This window comes from Melampsora larici-populina (assembly GCF_000204055.1).
Source record: "Melampsora larici-populina 98AG31 unplaced genomic scaffold MELLAscaffold_20, whole genome shotgun sequence".
In the NCBI taxonomy this organism is placed as follows: domain Eukaryota; kingdom Fungi; phylum Basidiomycota; class Pucciniomycetes; order Pucciniales; family Melampsoraceae; genus Melampsora; species Melampsora laricis-populina.
In genome coordinates this window covers 931,268-943,295 of record NW_006768784.1, presented here as the reverse complement: position 1 = coordinate 943,295, position 12,028 = coordinate 931,268, and positions in this window count along the sequence as shown.

Sequence of the window (12,028 nt, the reverse complement as noted above, 5' to 3'; positions counted from 1 at the left end):
TTGAAAGATAATGTTGTCAAACGCACAGTCCGATTCAATACAAGCAATGATGTCAACACAGATATAGGTGATCGAACCGTGATTAGTCTGAATCTGCTGTTCAACAAAGTATTGGATCTGTAGAATGAGCGCAATATGGGCAAGATGTAAAGATGAGAAACGTTGTGAAATTCTTTAGCATCTGAAGACAGGTTGTTGCAACTGGCAAGTAAGCCTGCTTCAGGCTCCGTGAAACTTGATGACCGGGATGTTTTTTGACGCGGCTGGGTCGGATGAGATTGCGCAGAGCTGTAGATTGGTCCCCTTGAGTCAATCGGCGGTGGTTTTGGTGTAGGCCCACTGACTGGTTAACTGAACTTGAACATCACATGGGCAGGCTTTTAACGCGATGCTTTAAAAAATTTGATGGCTGAGGTGGTTGAAGCAGTTGTAGAAGTGTATAGTGAAGTCGAGTGTAGTTTTGATGAGGCAGAAGGGCCGAGTACAGCGGGGAAGTAGAGATCGATGAGGCCAATCGCTTCCTTCAATCGACCAGAGATAATCTTATCTTTGATGACTACAAAAGATACAATAGCAGAAGAATAAGCAAATGGTCTGCGTACGACGTAGGCAGCTCAGATGTAAGGATGCATGATTTCAGATTAACTTACTAATGTACATAAGGTATGTTGGTTTTTGAAAGGTTGATGAGATAAATGATATTCAATATCTGAGAAAATATTGTATCAGAGGGTTTTTGGGTTCTGTTTGGATTCATGGCTCTTCTTTAACTTGGTTTAGCTTGCATGATGATCAGAAACACTTGGAGTCAATTGAACGAGAGTAAATTTCATTGAGTGGTGGTGGTGATTTGGTTTTAGAGATTGCGATGTTTGTTGTATCGAATTGATTGTATTAATTTGTAATTCAAGAGGGTGATTCTGGCCAATTCTGATCTTACTTGAATGTGTAGATTTGATGAATTAATTGATAGTCTGGATGATGGTATCAGGGTAAGTTGTGGAATGCAATAAGAAAATCAAATTTAAGTATCGCGAGGACAAAACTTCGGCTGGTCAAAACTTGGATTTCTTCAGCTAAAGAGTGGACAATTGGTGGATTTTGTTTGAATTTGTCGATTTTGTATGAATTGCTGGTTCGCCTTTAACTTGAATGATGATTCATGATGAACCACTGTTTTCAAGCCAACAGAGGATTTGAAGGCCTATTGGCCATCCTTTTTTTAGCTCAGGAAAGTTGTTAAGGTTAGTGAACTATTGACAGACGTTATCACCTTCTTTGTGTGAGCAGAAGTGAAAAGCATACACATGGATGACTGTGTTGGTGTTTTTGTCGTCTTTGTTGACTTCGTAAAAAATTGGAAACATTTATTCCATCAAACCTCATACAGTACTTTATGTGGACCAAAAGGCGCCAGACCTCGCCAGACGACGCCTCTCGTCGTTTTATACCGATGTCTAATTGGAGCTCACTGGAGGTTGGATGCTCGAGTCCAACCTACCGAGGAACTTTGTGAAGTTTGACCAAACAAAGCCTTGATGCGGCGATGAAGGTCTCAGGAGTTCAAGCAAGAACAAGGGTACTAAACATTCTACCGGTTTTTTTTAGATTTTTTTCATTCGCTTTGATAAGCTTTGATATCGTTCCAGCCATGGCTGATTAGGATTCGGAAATATTCGAGCAACTTGTACATATATCCAATTTGATCATACCGCATGGCAGAGATGAGCCATGCGACCAACTAGCACTGAGAGCTGGCCCTGGCGCGAGTGAATTAGGGCCTACAGTAACAGTGTCAGGGTCTAACTCAACAAACTCCCTTCTCTAAGACCTTCGGAGTGTGCGTTAGATGGGGGACATCGGTGTATAAATACCGGAATTGCTTTTGTGGCCTCACAAAGGTATCACTCTCTACTATTTCCTATCCTCAGAGGACACCGTAGATCTCATCATTTGGACCAGCTTTCTCCAAGAATTCTCTCAACAAAGTTATTTTCTTCTCGGCTACATTCTCATCTTTCTTAACATTTTATGCTGATCCATTTGTGTTATGCAGAACTATTAAACGATCCACAAAACTCCTTATAAAGCCTGCTCAAAGACCTTAAGACCATATCCCAGAGATCCGATCTTGAAAATGGTGAATATCTTTTGATTTACGGAGCTGATGAAGATTTAGCTGAACAATTTGATAACTTTCAAACAATCTAGCTCGTGAAATCTGTCGTCCTCCTACTTGCGCTGGCCTTTGCTGTCTCAGGGCAAGGCAACCCAATATGCTGCAACGGCGGCGGCGCGCGCGCGCAGTGTACATCGATACCGAGCTGTTCACAAGGGGATATTCAATGTCACGGTACACACATCGGTTGCTACAATGCCCATGGTCACGAGATAGCCGGCGTTAGGCCAGCTTGTGGTGGGGATAGTGAATACTCCCCGACATGTCAATAAATCCTTGTGTGCCAGAGAAGTTGTTTGCATGTTGTCATGTCATTTTAGCGCTCAGATCATCCACTACGAGATGTTTCACCTCAGGGAGGATCCCGCTACACCGAGACGCTCGGCTATATTCCCAATTTTTGATAGTGTAGTGCAGGTCCACTAAATTCTCAAGCGCTACACTACACTATCTATTTTGATTTTTTTGGCCCAGGGATATTGGAGCACCTTATCACTACCCAGCGCTCTGATATAGTGCTAGGAGCATTATCATAGCGCTATAAAGCACTCCACTCCAATATATTGTTGTGTATTGCATGTATTGCTATAAAGAGTGAGAAATGAAAGCAAAACAAAGAACTAACAGAAAAAGAAAACAACAAATTTACAATGGCCTTAACGCTTAGATTTAAATTTATGTTTAGTCTTGCTACCATCCAGATCAATGAGTAAAAAGGCCTCCTGAAATTTGCCTGTGGGTATCACACCTGATCTCAACCAGAGCCGGCATCCAACAGCCCGCTCCATTGTCTTGGTTCCAAGGCCGCCACGATTGGTAGTGCAGATATCTGCTGCAGAAGAGAAAGTACGCTCTACTGTGCAAGAAGTACCAGAGCACCCCAAGTAATCTTGAGCCATCCTGCCAATGACTGGGTAGATTTTGCAGTATTCCTAAATATAAGAATTGTTGAGTGTGATTTCTTGAAAAGGGTTTTTAATAATTAAAATAACATGAGTGACTTACCTTCCACCACTCTAACATTGATAGATTCTCGCCGGGCCCATTGATATCCCAATCCAAATACCTTTGAATTTTGGTTTTGTCCGTATTCTGTTGTGCAGCTGGTTTTGGGTTGAAATTGGAAGAATTGTAAGGGTTAGAAGATGTGTTCAGCTGGATTGGAGCCTTGGGCTGTGGTTGCTTGTTGGCGTTGACCTCAGAGTTGACACAATCGAATACGGTTTGACACAATTGCTTCACATGCTCAACTTTGTCTGGAAAATATGTAGTGAAAAAGCCAAGACGTAAAGAAGGGTTCAGCACAGTTGCCAAAACAACTGCATCTGACTTGACCGCTTCTTTTTGGTAACCATCAAGCTTCTTGATCATCACACCAATCATTTTTTGAATGCTCTTGTAATGAGAGCTTTCTGATTTGGCCATAAGCAACTCTTTGATGAGCTGGTACTCCAGAAGGATAATACCTGCAGTTGGCTTATCCCCTCCAACACGCAGGGTTCCTTGTAAAAATATCTGGTACAATGAATAGATCTTAATGTCAGATAGTGACTCCGAATAGCTAAGTAAAAATTCATCAACTTACCTCGGTAACATCGTTCAATGCCTTGAACAATGCCCAATCGGTGGCAGTTATATGAACTTTGCCATAGTAGAGTCCTTCAGAATCTTCGGCAATCATCTGGTTGATGGCCTGATGATGAGGTTCTGATTAGCACAATATCACAACAAGGCATATGAAAGTATAAAAACTTGCTTTTTGACCATTGCATGCACGTTTGCGTGCCTCATGCTTACCATTCCATCGATGACAGCTACCTGCAATTATTCCTTAACCTCCACCCATGATCAGTTTGAATTGGTCACGTCAAGGTCCGCTTGAAGATATCAATTGGATAGGTTTGTCAACCTAACACAAAAACAATTCAATTATCAGTCCTGAATGTCCAAAGCAACTAAAATCTATACAAGAATCTATACTTACCTTTTTCACAGCTGACCAAACATTCTCAGGTTTCCAGCCTCCTGGTGGTTCAGTAATTTTAAAGATTGAAGGTAGTTGTGATGGAGCTTCCTCAACTTCTGGTGGTTCATCGGCTCTGGAGATACAATCTTCACTGTCAGTGTCCTCTTGATACTGCACATGTCCTGCACAGTCTGAGTCTTTAGATTTGGGCTCGAGATTGGGTTGGGATTTGCCGTCGTTTAGCATGATGGAAAGTACATCTACTCCAGGTAAAGTGGAAGGCTTGACATGTCCTGTGGGGGAACAGCCTTAAAAAAAGGTGCGCCCTGGCGTGTTTTTGTGAAAAAGGGCGCGTCTAGGCGCCACTGGCACGTTAGGCGCAGCCTGTCACCGCGCAAAAATGAAAAAACATGAAAAAAATGTGAAAAAAATCCAGGAAATGCATCTTGACCAACCTTAAATACATATTTGTTGCTGATAAGGTGGAAGATAGATTGTTTGAAGGTCTAATGTTAATTGAAGTTGATTCATAAAACAACTTGAAATGGATTTTCTAAGAAAATAAACATGTGGCAAGCCCCACTTTCTCACTATGAGGCATACAGGCCTTTGGGCGCGCCCACCTTGTTTCCGAGATGTTTATAGGCGCGCACCTGGGTGCGTTATTCTTTTTGCGCACCCATCCTGACTTGTCCGTCTAGGGTCAGGTCCAGGTCACAGCCCTAGTCAGCCCTAGAAAAGACCCCAGCCCCGGTATTTTCTGGGGTATCTGTTGGGTTTTCCTTTGGATCTGGGTGCCGGTCCAGTCCTTGAACCCCCAACTGTTGGGGGAATTCTGACAAGATGACTTGGCTAATATGTGCATAAGTTTATGCCATTTGAGGGGATGTTTGCCAAAGTGAATAAACCTCTAAAGGCATAGAAAAGTCTGCCACCAAACTCTATGCCTTTAGAGGGAGTTGACTGTATGTATGCAAGTGAAGACAGAATGTCTAGCTAGCCAGAGGTCCCGGATTTATCACAATGTCTGCAGCTTGTCACCAGTAAATTGAACTAAGCCCCTCACATGCATCTTCCCCGCGCCCTTGAAGAGGGGCTTAGGACGGACCTGGATTTTTTGGGGCAGGACAATACCGGAATCGCTGCGATACGATATGGAATCTGGCCACTCTGAGTATCAATGCGCAGGGTCCAATATGAACCGCTGCGTATACAAATTGATATTTTTTTAAAAAAAAACACTGGTGATTTTGCAGCGCTCACTGCGCTGCGAAATTGACATATTTCGACATATATTTTGGTGGGACAGGGGCAAAATAAAGAAAACAAAACATTGGTTTGCATAACAAGCAAGTGAAAGCATAGCATAATAGTTGGCATAGTACTAAGTAGTAAATAAACAAAGTATATAATTTGTATGAATTGACAAAACAAATAGGAATGAAACTACTTTTTTTCCTTTTTTTCTGCGATCCTGTTGATATAGCCTTGAAGAGCTTTTAAAGCTTCTGCAAAGACACCTTGAGGTTCAATACCCTCCTTTAACCATGCTTGACAGCCCACCAAGCGCTCCATGGTACGAGGAAGCATGCTGCCACGGGAAGGTGTACAGATGTCCGCTGCAGCCGAGAAAGTACGCTTGCATGCGCATGACGTAGCCGAGACCGACATAATCGTGTGCCAGTTTGGCAAGCGTAGGGTAACGGTATTGGTGTTCCTGTCAAGCACAGAATGAGGTTAGTCAGGTCCACTCATAGAAAAAGAAGTAACAGAGTGGAAGAATTACGAACCTTCCACCATTGGAGCGGGGTTTGATCCTTCATCATTCGATGTTGACCTTGCAAGTAATTGTCGAGTTCGGTTGATGATTTGTTTGTGGACTCTTCAGATTGTCCAAAGATGTCAAAGGCATCGGTCTCCAATGTATCGTTAATCTCTTCAGGAGAAGGACTTGGGCTTGGATTGCGTACCACACCATCTTCAAGAAGTTGTTCGTTGAAGGCACTCTCAATCAGAATTTTAGAGGATAAATCGTGTTCAGGGTAATGAAGGCTAAAGAACTTTTGTCGAAGCCGGGGATTGAGGATTGTCGCTAGAACAACTGCGTCACATTGGGCAGCCTCTTCCTGATAATCCTTGAGCCACTTAAGCATGACATCGATTGCATTGTACAGACTAGGAAAGGTTGACTCCGCTTGATGGTCTTTAAGCTCCTCGATGACTCTCTTGTACTCGGCAAGAAGAATACACCCCGTTGGACCGTTGCCCTCGACTCTAGCAGTTGCATCAACAAATGTCTAATTAATCAAATCAACTCGTTAGTATATAGAACTTTAGATAAACAAGACACAGAGAAATACAAACAAAAGACTTGCTTTTAAAACCTTATTTACTAACTCAACTGCGTGCCATTCAGAGGCCAATATTGTCACACCTTTGAAGAAGCACGCATTGCGATCGGCTGCAATCATGGAGTCGATTACCTGTAATGAAACAGATGAGAAATTGTAGAACAGAAGAGACTAGAATGATGAATGTAAAAAACATACCTCTTGTGCCTCGCAAGCTATCTTGCGACTTTTGTAATGGCTGTTCCAACGAGTTTTGCAAGGCCTCTTGACCATCCGACCGGTGTAACCCAGACGGGTGGCACGGGTCTTGAAGTCATTCCGACGTGCTGCGCTGCTAGCGATCTGACCAGACACCATATCTACCTATAAGTGAGATTGTAAAGAGTTTTAGTTGTCAAGATGGAAGTTAGATGGTTAGATTGATTTAAAAAACTTACCTTTGAAAGAGCCACTGCAACTATATCGTCCTCCTCGCAAACAACACCACCTGATTCTTCACATACCAACTCTTCATCCTTGTCATTGTCTCCATCATCGACCCCATCAGGCTCGCCTAGAGGACCTTCCTCTTCGTCGTCTTCTGAATCTGAATCATAATCAACTTCATCATCTCCGCCGTTAACCTCAAGAGCTGGAATAGGAAGGATGCCTCCTTTGGGGATCAATGGCTTTGTACAACCAGCCTCTTGACCAAGAACCTTGAGACCATGGCCCACGGTGAGATTAAGTTTGTGGGCATAGCATCGTATATGGTGAGATGAGCTTTGCCAGAAAACCGGATCTTCAGCATTTGCAAACCTCGACTGAATCTCATCAGCCATTGGTCAATTGTTACCTCCACTATCAGTGGTTTGGGATAGCATGTAATTATCATATAAAGAAAGGGAAAGAGTAAACATCAAGATGAAAAATGCAAAAACAGAAATGAGAAAGAAAAAAAGAAATAAAACAACTTATCTTCTTATGAAGACCATGTTTGATAAAAAATTTAGCAATTGGTTTGGCTAACAATACCCCGAAATGTCGCCACACAATCAACTTGAGTGTAAGATGGGTTGATTGGTATTCCCAATCCTTGTCAATGTAATTTGCTGTTGCCCCAACAAAAGCATAGTGGTTACCTTTAGTCGTCCAAACGTCATGAATCAAGGAAAATCAACCCTTGTTTTCCTAAAACATGCAGCAAAAATGGTGTAATCAAATCATCAGTATGCTATTAGGAAGTAGAAGTGAGAAACACTGGTAAGAAAGAGAAATTAGAAATTTTACTTAATTTCAAGGTGTTGATGGCCTTATTGTGCAGTTCTGAAAAAAGGTGAACCGATTTTCTGGCTGCCCAGGTCTTTGATCATACCACAGCGCTACGGTTTGCCGTGGCAAAGGCCGCTCGAAGGGTGACGTCTTCAAAGCGAGTCCACGGTAAGGCTTGTTGAACAATCCATAAGACTAGGACCATGTTCAAGAGGTCCAGATACAAAAGAATCCAATGTGCCATTCTTGGATAGTTTCTTCTCAGCCTCAAGGGTTTTGGCATACGTGGGTGGAAGATCCATACCGGCTTTGATGGCATGATGTTGTTCCTGGCACACAGGTCGTTTCTCTCCGCCGTCGCGATGGGTCCAAAGAGCAAAATACGTCGTTGCATGTTTGAGGTACGTGTTATTGCAAAATCAACACTTGTACTTACGACCCTGGACAAGCAAGATACAGTCAGATATGCTATGACAAACAAAAAAGATAAATCACTTGAGATTAGATTAGATTAAACTTACATCAGGTGGATAATAGTACTCGAGGAGCTTCTTGACATTGAGAGAACGACCCTCATTATATCCAAGTTGATTGCTAGAGCCTACAATCTCAACATCGGATCCTTGATCCAAGTTGGTGCCTCCAGGGACCTCAAAGGGCTATATATAATATTAAGAAGAAAGTAAATCAAACAGGGAAGTGGAATGAGTAAAATCAATTGCACTTACATCGTTATTAGTCCTCTTGGCTGATCTGGCTGATTGAGGGCTACCACCTGAAGAGTTTTGTGATGGTGATCTTGCTCGCTTGCTAGTCGATGAACGAGGCTAGCAAAGGAAAGATACAAGTTTGTTAGTGTGGTGATTATATGACAACAGAATGTGTAAAGCTAACCTTTCCTGGAGCTTTTGGCTTTGCAGCAAGTCGCACCTCTGTTGGACCTTTTACTTGGTCAGTCTTTTTGTTCAAGGTTGGAGGGCGAGGTGACGCAGCACAATGAGCAAGTGGGCCTCCTTGTGGCTCGGGACTGGATGGTATGGTGAGAGCTGATCGTGAGTCTTTCGGCGGGACAACAAATCCTTGCTGGGTACGAGCTGGGCTTGGTGGTCGAAGACTAAGTTGTCTGGTGGTACTAGTAGACAACACCGCCAACATAGATGCCTCGGATTGAAAAATCCGAGGCATCATCGGATGGAAACCCTCGGACAGGTCTTGTCCGAGGATTTGATCCGAGGTATTTTTTGACGCAAAATAATACCTCGGATCAAAACCTCGGAAAGATTTTGTCCGAGGATTTGAGTCCGATGATACCTCGGATTTTTCAATCCGAGGCATCTTTGTTGGCTGTGCAACTTGTCTGGAACCTGAAGGCTACTACGGCTTTTGATTTGCAATAATGAGGTTTTTGACGCAGACATTATGAAAAAATGATAAAGTATAAGTTTTTTAATCACGATTACGATCTTATTGGAAATTGGTAAAAGAACTTGACTTACTTCAAAAAGTTTATAAGATGATGATAATTCAACCACAACTTGTCCCACGACTCCGAGCAGGTTGTATTCACAGCCCCCAATCACAAGTGACTGGCAGCCCAGTACATCCGATGACCTCAATATGTTCTTAATTTGTTTTTAGTTCTTTTTTAAGATGTTTTCAATATGTTGTGTACCATGTCTCAACCAGTTATCATAGAGATCTTCTCCAGTCATCATACAAATGCTGATCAGTCACTGGCAAGATCTCAACTGAGTGTTGAACAAGTGTTTGACAGCTATGGAAGCTCCACATCCATAAATCTCACATTCCTTTCAAGAGTGATTGAATGATCAGAGTAGCTCTAGCATGTCAGGCCAAGGTGACACCCTTGATGGAAACACCCAGTTTGCTTTTGGATAATTTAACTGACAGCCAACTTGCTGCACAAAAAACAGAAATCAGTGGATGTCTCCATTTCAACATCTGACCTATCAAGATCGTTGTCCCATGACTAGAACAGCAGGGCAAGTCTTTACTTAAACCGCGATCACACCATTCGCACGAAGCTAGATCCGCAGCACCGTCGGACCTTCATAACTTCACATCGTCTTCAGGTGGATCTGACCGCACAATCAAAGGGAAGAAGCGCACAAGAGTGGAGCGATCTCCAACACCCCCACCACCTGTACCTGCTATTGTTCCATCAGTCACCCCCTATGAACTGGATTTGCTTCAGCACTGCCTTGAGCATGCCATTGCCCCCTCTTGGACCACTCGACCCAAGCCTAACTTTGGAATGGCCAGTGCTGGTACCCCCAAAGCAGCAGACTGGCAATATCTATTCAAAGTCTATATAGTACTTGCTTGGGTACCACATTTCAGCTCTGGAGAGGCTGGAGACACCTCTTCCAAAATACTTGACTGCCTCCTGCAGCTCATTCAAATTGGTAACATATGTACTTTGCGATCTTTCAAAAGTGGTGACGGAGAAAAGCTCACGGGGTTGGTTGAAAAGCACCAAGCAAGCCTTGGGGATGGATGGCCCCATATGATGAAAAAGCCCAATTTGCATTTTGCTGAACACATAGGCTCCATTTCAACACTTCTTGGGCCGCCTGCTTATATGGCTAGCTGGGCAGGTGAGCGGATCATTGGTAGCCTAGTTGCAGCACGTAAAAATGGCAAGAAGGGTATGTCTTTATCTCCAATTTGGGCATATAAACACTCAGCTGAAGTCCTTTTTCCATGACTAGAACGGCAGGGCGAGTCGTTACTTCAGCACTATTCCAGACGTAGCTTCTTCCAAGCCATGATCAATAACAATCACACCGCCTTTGAGAATGATTCTATTATTGTAGAATACCTCTTAAGAAAGCGTCAGACATTGTGGAAAGAAAGACAACTCAGTCCTATTGCCTTTGAGACCCTTCGAAAAAATGGTCATATAGGGGCAGAGTACACTGCACGCTCAAAATTTGATGTGACCACAAGGATCCTCATTTTGAACAAGCCACATAGCACTTACAAGAAGACACCTGGAAATAGCTACATCTCATATTTCCACGACTCATGTAAAAGGAAAGGCTGTATCACAGATATTATCAAGCTTCCCAATTCTGAACATCCACTCCTTGTTGTCAATTCATTGATACCTCTTTCTGATGATGACAAATGCAAAAGTCCGTACTATTCTTTGCCAGACTTGCTGAATGCCTCAGTGCTATATGACAAGCATGGAGGATATCATGTCATTGAGTGCAACAAGGTCATTGGGCAGCTAGTTGTCATCAAGAATGAAAAAGGGACTTTTGAAATTCAAAGCAAAACACTCTCAACAGTTGAATTGATGAATCTGGTGAGTTTTGAATTGATTGGGATTTTTGCTTTTGACTGACTTTCGTGGTTTGACCAGGGATTTGTGCAAGGCAAAGATGAGGATGATAGCATGGATATGGATGGATGATTGCCGCTGAACGGTCATAGGATGATGTAAATGGTCTGACCCAGGGTTTTTCCCAAGTGAAAAATGATTGACCTGAAGGACAAACAAAATTGAAAAAGGTGGAATTCTGCATTCATTCTTCATGTGCACCTGTGCTGCTGGAAAGGATGCATATGGGGAATTGATTATGTCAGCTCATTATGACTCATATATATATTCAAGATCAGGTTAACCACTTGTGGAGATCTGGTCCATGCCTAGTCAAGAACATTACAATGACCAGTCAAGATATATGTGATAACTGGTCAACCAAAAACTTGTCAAAGACTGTGCAATGTTAGTTCAACAACCTATTCAAAACAAATTGAAAACAAATTAAAAACTTGTTGAGGTCGCCGGGATGTACTGGGCTGCCAGTCACTTGTGATTGGGGGCTGTGATTGTAAGATGTATGGGCCATCGCGTTGGCGTCCATTAGGTGAATCTGTCCTTAATCGACTGATTTGTGGGTGGCAAGAGATGGTGGTGGCATAAAGTAGTGGAGGGTGATGGTTGACCGGGTGCTTGGCCAGCATGTATGAGTTTCTCCGATATATGTCGGAGAAACTCCCCCTGGGCCGGGTTTTGCAGCGGTGGCTCCGATATGAGAAAACTCGGCCCTGGATTGCGGTGCGCAGCCTCCGATATGTAATTTGGGGGTTGTATCGCATCCAAAAATCGCTCCAAAACCGCTCCGACATTGATATAAGTTGCGGAGCGGTTCCGGTATTGGGCAGGAGCTCCAAGGATTAAGTCCCCTTATGTTCTTATCTGACTCTTCCGCTCCGCCTCTCCACAGAGCGACGGCGTTTGTCACTTGC